The 7070-nt window shown below is 41.1% G+C and overlaps 1 pseudogene; it reads right to left on the reverse strand.

The window, feature by feature from the left end:
* Positions 1-4457: 4457 nt before the first annotated feature.
* On the reverse strand, positions 4458-5388 carry LOC123955678 (annotated as a pseudogene).
* Positions 5389-7070: the final 1682 nt, after the last annotated feature.

Genomic DNA, 7070 nt, shown 5'->3' on the forward strand with positions numbered 1-7070 from the left:
TTCTCTGGATGTCTTTTTGTTTGTTTGTTTTTTCTCCCTTGGTGGCTTTTGGACATTCTTTGGATGTTTAGAGGAAAGCAAACTGCACCCAGACTTCCATCTCAGAGAGAAGCCTCGGTCTGTTCCCTCTGGGTGCTCCAGAGTACATAAACTCCCCCTCTGCCACTGGCAGAGCACATCCCTAGTCATGGTCTCTGGGGCCACAGGAACTCCCACTTGTACCCCAAAACCTTGGTTGCTTTTGGACATTCTTTGGATGTTTAGAGGAAAGCAAACTGCACCCAGACTTCCATCTCAGAGAGAAGCCTCGGTCTGTTCCCTCTGGGTGCTCCAGAGTACATAAACTCCCCCTCTGCCACTGGCAGAGCACATCCCTAGTCATGGTCTCTGGGGCCACAGGAACTCCCACTTGTACCCCAAAACCATGAGAAATACTAGCCGCGGCTGTCTGGGCAGATCCAGACCACCAGAGAGGTTCCAACCACAGATAGCACACTGAGATTTTCATGCTGACCAGGGCTGAGAGTGTTCAGAATCTCCTGATCCTAGAGAGCACCAGCTAGTGACTGCACGGACCTCTCTCAGGGGAGGGTGTGGAGTGCAACTCAGACCCTCGTCATGAAGCGCGTGTGCAGAGTGCAAAAGATTGTGGTTCTAGAGAGCACCAGCTGTCATCCACACCAGACTCCCTCATGGGCATCGCCACCCAGATACTCTCAGGCATGCCAGTGGCTCAGGGACCAAGAACTGGCTTCTTTGTTGCACCCTATGGTTCAGCACCAGTGGTTCAGCACCCATCCTGGGTCCCTGGGTTTAAGTCCCTGTCCCTAACCGCTCAATTCCACCAATTTCCCCTTAAGATCTTTTGCTCTTTTTGAGTACTTTTGAGCAGACTCCAAGTTAATGCTGGTCCCCAATCAGAGTACACTCTCATATTGAGGTATTACCTCAAGGGGTAATATTTCCAATGGGTCACTCTCTTTTTTTAATCTCCCCCTTTTGTTTATCTCCCAATATCAGTTGGATGTTCCCACTCCACTTTACCTGTCCACTGGCATCTTATGCCCCCATAGAGATCCAGAATGTATAATTCTAATCTCAGGCTGATTTCGTGGGTGATCAGAGTTCTTTGGTAGATAATCAGCTCACTTTAGGGGACCAGTTGAAACAGCACCTCCTACTTCTCCACCATCTTGTCTCCTGGGTCTTTCTTTTTATCCAGTCTGGTACCCTGCGGTTTTTTATTGGAGCAGTTAGGTCATTTATATTCAGAGTAACTATTGAAAGATAATAATTTAGTGCATTGTATTACCTGTAATGTCCCTGTTTCTGTAGATTGTTGTTGCTTCTTTCTGGTCTTTTGGGCTCTCTCTTTGCTTACAGGATCCTCTTTAATTAGAGAACACAATTCTTTTAGTTTCTGTTTGTCCTGGAAGCTCTTTATCTGTCCTTCAATTCTGAATGACAGCCTTATTGGAGAGAGTACTCTTGGCTTTGTGTTTTTTTCACTTAGTGCCCTGAATATTATGCCAGCCATTTCTGGCCTGCAAAGCCTCTATGAATAGGTCTGCTGGCTGCCTAATGTTTCTACATCTCCAGGTTAAGAACCTCTTGTCTCAAGCTGATTTCAGGATTTTCTCTTTATCTCTGAAATTGGCAAGCTTCACTTTCTTTGTGTATTTAATAATTTATTCCCCTCTTTTTTTTTTCTCTGTTCTTTCTTCCAAATACCCAACAAACAGAATTTTGACATTCTGGACCAAATTATTTTCCCCACAAATTTTCTACCTTTTTTTCTGTCTATATTTTACTTTCTGAAACTTCTCCATAACTCATCTGCCAACAGTCCTGATGATCTCTATATTTCCACTATTGCTGAATTTATAGTTTTATAAAATGTTGTTATAAAGCTTTTTTTTTCTTTTGTTTACCTGTTATTTATTAAAATTTAATGATGTTTTACTTAAAACGTAATGGTTTTTCACTCAGCATACTCTCCTCCAGTCCTGTCCATGTTGATACAAAAGTTGGGTATTCATCTTTTCTGATGGAGGCATAATACTCCATTGTATATATGGGCTATATCTTCTTTACCCATTCATCTGTTGAAGGGCATCTTGGTTCTTTCTACTGTTTTGTGACTGTGGCCATTGAAGCTATGAACATTGGGGTACAGATGGCCATTCTTTTCACAAAGATACATCTGTATCTTTGGGGTAAATACCCAGTAGTGCCATTGCAGGGTCATAGGGAAGCTCTATTTTTAATTTCTTAAGGAATCGCCACAGTATTTTCCAAAGTGGCTGCACCAACTTGCATTCCCACCAACAGTGTAAGAGGGTTCCCCTTTCTCCACATCCTCTCCAACACCGGTTGTTTACTGTCTTGTTAATTTTGGCCATTCTGACAGGTATAAGGTGGTATCTCAATGTGGTTTTGATTTTAATCTCCCTGAAGGCTAATAATGAAAATTTTTTCATGTGTCTGTTAGCCATTTTTATATCAACCATTTACCAACGAAATAGTTTAAAAATTATGATTGGAAGTATCTTCAACATAGAATTAGCTTAGGAGATTTATCTCAATGAAACATTTTAGAGCATCAGAATCTAGTGCATTAGTCTCTACATTAGGTTTGTCCTTCACTGGGTACCATCTACGGATGGTAACCATTAGCCTGGATTTAGAGACTCAGTTTTGGATTTCTGGTCTTCATCTTTGTGTTTATCAAATTCACTCTTCAATCATAGTCTATCTCAAGGTAATATAAATGCATTAATTAGTTTAAGTATAAAATTATTATCCGGTCCTGACTAAAATGATGGGGAGGCTCACACTCTTTTCAGTAGTTTGGCCACAATTCTTTGATTTACTCCTACATTACTGAACCTCAACCACTTCACAACACTCTTCTTTAGAACAACTCAGGGTGGCACATTTCCATGTTCTTGCAACATCTTGTTGTTATGTCCATGAATATTTTCAAGTGGACCCTAGAGATTATCTGGCTCAATCTCCATATTTTATGAAGAAGGTGATTTGTGTGTTCTTGGAAGCTGATCATTTAGTTGAAGGCAACAGCAGGCTTGTCTAGTGCAAATGATTCAGTGTCTACTCTGATCCCTTTGTATTCCATTTCCACTACCACTTCCCTAAGCTTCATTCTCTTTCTTCCAATTCCTGTAACAGTGTCTGTAGCCAGTTTCCTACTCTGGGCTTGGCTTTTCCAAGCTCTTTTTTATACAATCCATACAGAGAACTATCTCTGACTTTTTAGGGGATGCTCAATTCTACTTCATTTTCAATCAGATGAAGTCTGAACTTTGAAATAGGGACATCAAAAGCAAATAGTATCTAATCATGGTGTATAACATCTTCCATACAATGTATTTGAGATAATCTAGTCTCTGGGTTTGGGCTAAAGAGAAAGAAAATAAAAAATCATCTTAATCATTTTAGAAATATTTCTTCAGATGAAAAAATAGACACATCCTAGCTAACAAATAGGTGTGAAAATTATACAAAGTTTAAAGAATGAGAGCATGGAAATGGGTTTTAAAGTAGGTTATCAATGAAAAGATAACCTTGTAATTGACAGCACTAGTCCACCAGAAAAATGTTTAATTTTTTTCATTAATAATGAATTAAAGAAGCAAATAAATTCTACCAACTTGAATCTTTGGAAGAATTTATAGAAATACGAAATAAGTGTACCCTTCTCTTCTACTGATCTATACAAGCATTCTGTGGTCACAGCTTTTAACATAAATATGTTATGCATGTCTGAGGGGCTAGGGCTAGAATAAATAACTTAAGAAAGAGTATCTGGTCAGCCTTGGGTTGCTGGGATTATTCTTTCTCCTTAAAAAAATGGTCTAAGCCTGAGAATAATTCTCTTTTTCTCTAGCATGAGATTGATGAATACATATATAGCTATACTAAGCACCAACAGCATATAAGAGCACACCTAATGCAAAGTATATATATTCCATTGTGAAGGGTACCATTACCATTATTTCCTTGCACTAGTCTTGGAGGCAATGTAGACCCAAGAATTGGTACTATTTCCATCCCTTCCTTCTGAACAATAACATAATATACCTTCATCTATCATTTGAATTATCTAAATGCTTTTTGGTAAGTCATTATTAATTCTGCTGAGCCATGTTTATTGCTAAAGAGAAGTGAAATAAAAAGTGTGTAAAGTATTAAATTTAGGAAACTTCAAGCACAAAAAATAAATTGTCATTCAAATGTGGAAAATTTGGAAGAAGATAATTATGCACATCAAGGTAAAATGTAGCCTTGAAAAGTAGATTTCTGTTTTGCTAGGGATGTGCAGAGGTCATGTATGGTGGCCAGAGATAAGCACCAGAACTCTGTGGACTGCTACGTTGGCCAGAATGAGGACACAGAGTTCTCCAGGCCTTCCACTCTAAGGCCATGTGATTATTTTTTTATCTTGATATTTTTCTGCAAATTGTTTCCCTCAGAGCCTGGTGGACCTGCTTATTCCGCAGAGTGTAGATGACAGGGTTCAGCAGTGGGGTCACCACCGTGTTCACAATGGCAGCCTCCCTGTTGGAGTCCAGCGTGTTTGTTTGCTTTGGTTTCACATATATAAACACACAGCTGCCATACATCAGAGAGAGGACTACGAGGTGAGAGGAGCAAGTGGAGAAAGCTTTCTTTTTCTCCTTGGCTGAGGGAAGTTGCATGATTGTGACTACTATGTTGCTGTATGCAATGATAGTTATGATAATGGGTGTGAAAATGATAAACAAAGCAAGGATTAAGGCCAACATTTCAACTGGTGTCAGAACAGGAGAGATAAATCAAGGGGCCAAGTTCACAGAAAAAGTGGGGGATGACATGGGGTCCGCAGAAGGATAACAGGGAGACTTTTACTAGCAGACCAGTGATGAGAGGGAAGGCCAAAGCGAAGCAGGCAGTAACCGGGAGGAAGCAAGTCTTTGGGTTCATGATGGTCGGGTAATGCAGAGGCTTGCAAAAGGCCACATACCGATCCAGAGACATCACTGCTACGAGGAAGAAAGCTGCCACTCCCAGAAATAAAAAGACAAAAGCTTATATGAAACAGGCAGGAAAGGAAATGGTTTGCCTGCCTAAGAGGAAGATGATCAGCAACTTAGGAATAACAGCACTTATGACACCACACTCCACAAAGGAGAAAATGCTGAGGGACAAGTACATAGGTGTGTGGAGCCGGGAGTCGGCACAGGTGATGGTGATGGCATTGCCTACAGTGGACGCCAGTTATGCCAGCAGGTGCACCAGAAAGAGGACCTTTCCCAGGTGCTGGATGGTAGGGAACCCCTCCAGCGTGAATTCTTGGACAGTTGTTCTAGTCTCCATTTCCATAAGCATCTCTCCGTAGTAGTGTCACTGCTGATCTAACCCACAGTAAAGACATTGGGAACCCAATTGTTGTAGTGGAGCATATGATTAAGTTGTTTGCCTATCTAAGAAGGTGGTTAGGCTGATAGCAAAGTGGTTTAGGCAGTTGGTTCTTGAGTCAGAAAGGCCAGATTTCAATACTAGTTCATTAATGAGTTTCAACTCCTGAGAGATGAATCATATTTGGAAAGGTAGTTAAGCTTTGTAGACTTCACTTTCAACCTCTGTAGGACAGAGATAATAGGATCTACGTATTCATGTTCTTGTGAGAATTAAGATAAAGCATATAACTCACTTGGCATATGCCAACATTTTCTGTGTTTTCCTCTAGGTCTAATTGCAATCATTATTAACAGAATGCTTAAATAGAACATCATAAGTAGGCAGAGGTATCGACACTTCCATCGTTATACCATTTTATTGTTTTTAATGATATTATCAATTTTAAGTAAACATAACCATAAGTTTAGTAATATTCCCTTTGAATATCCCCTTAATACTGTAACACATTCTATGGTCCATGTTGTCATCATCATGATGTGTTGACAGCTTGAGCTTATTCTATGCTGGTCACTGAAATTCAGTATTTCTGTTACTCCTCACAATAATCAGGAGGCCCTACTATGGAAGCAGAAACTGAGGCTTACAGAGTTCCAGGAGCTTAGGTCACATAGCTGGCTTTAGCCTGATTGCCAGATCCAGAACCGCTGGTGCTTCGAAATGCAGTGTCAAAACATTTTAAATTGCACCAAATCTATTGTTGTTGTTCTTTCAACCTTAAGAGAAAGATTCGTTTTATTTATCTTAATTGTTTCTATCCTTAGGTAGTATCACTGGTGAGTTTTTGACCTGTGGAATGACATGGGGCTTAGAGAGGATCTGTGTTAGTACAGGCATTTTATGGAAGAGACTGGAGACCAGAGATATTGAGGACTGCTCATCTAGGATTTACCACCCAGCTTCCAGTTTTCTGTTGGCCAGTGATGGAGGTGGGAGTGCTAATACTTCCTGGATTAACCCACTTGGGTGGATATGCTGGGCACCTGGCGCTCTTACATTCTCTCTTACATCAAAGCCCAGTGTTGTTTCCCCCCCCCCCCCCTTCAGTCATCCCAATCAGTAACTTCTCTCAGGTTGGTTTGTCTCTAGCATTTCAATACTGGGCTAAAGGTTGTGAGGAATGTGTCTCTCTTATTAACCCACCATGGATCAGGTCCTCTGAAAGGCTGCTCATGAAAGCAAACTGCTCATCCCTGAGTGGTACAGTCTAAAGGAGCCTCTCCTTTTGTTCCTGTTGACCCCAGTAAGCCCACCAAGTTACCAGGATGCCTGAGGCCAGGCACATGCAGAAGAGTCACCATGTGGGAGGCAGGGCTTCCTTCCTTCACAGCTATTATCTTCTAAGAAATCAAGAGCTTGCTCTGGGCTGAGGGGAAAGAGAAGGAAACTTATTTGTCACAGCCTGTTGTTCCAGAGTGGGTATGAATATGCATGCCTGCTGCCAGTGTTCTGAATGACAAAGCCCTGTTTCAGTAGCCCAGAGGTTTCATAGCACAATAAGTCTACATGGTGGCCTGAGCCACTGAAACCCCGGAAAGGAGCAGACAGATAAAACAATCACATTTCATAGCCCCCAATTCTGGCTAGAGCTG

This window comes from Meles meles, chromosome 13, assembly GCF_922984935.1.
Source record: "Meles meles chromosome 13, mMelMel3.1 paternal haplotype, whole genome shotgun sequence".
Taxonomy (NCBI): Eukaryota; Metazoa; Chordata; class Mammalia; order Carnivora; family Mustelidae; genus Meles; species Meles meles.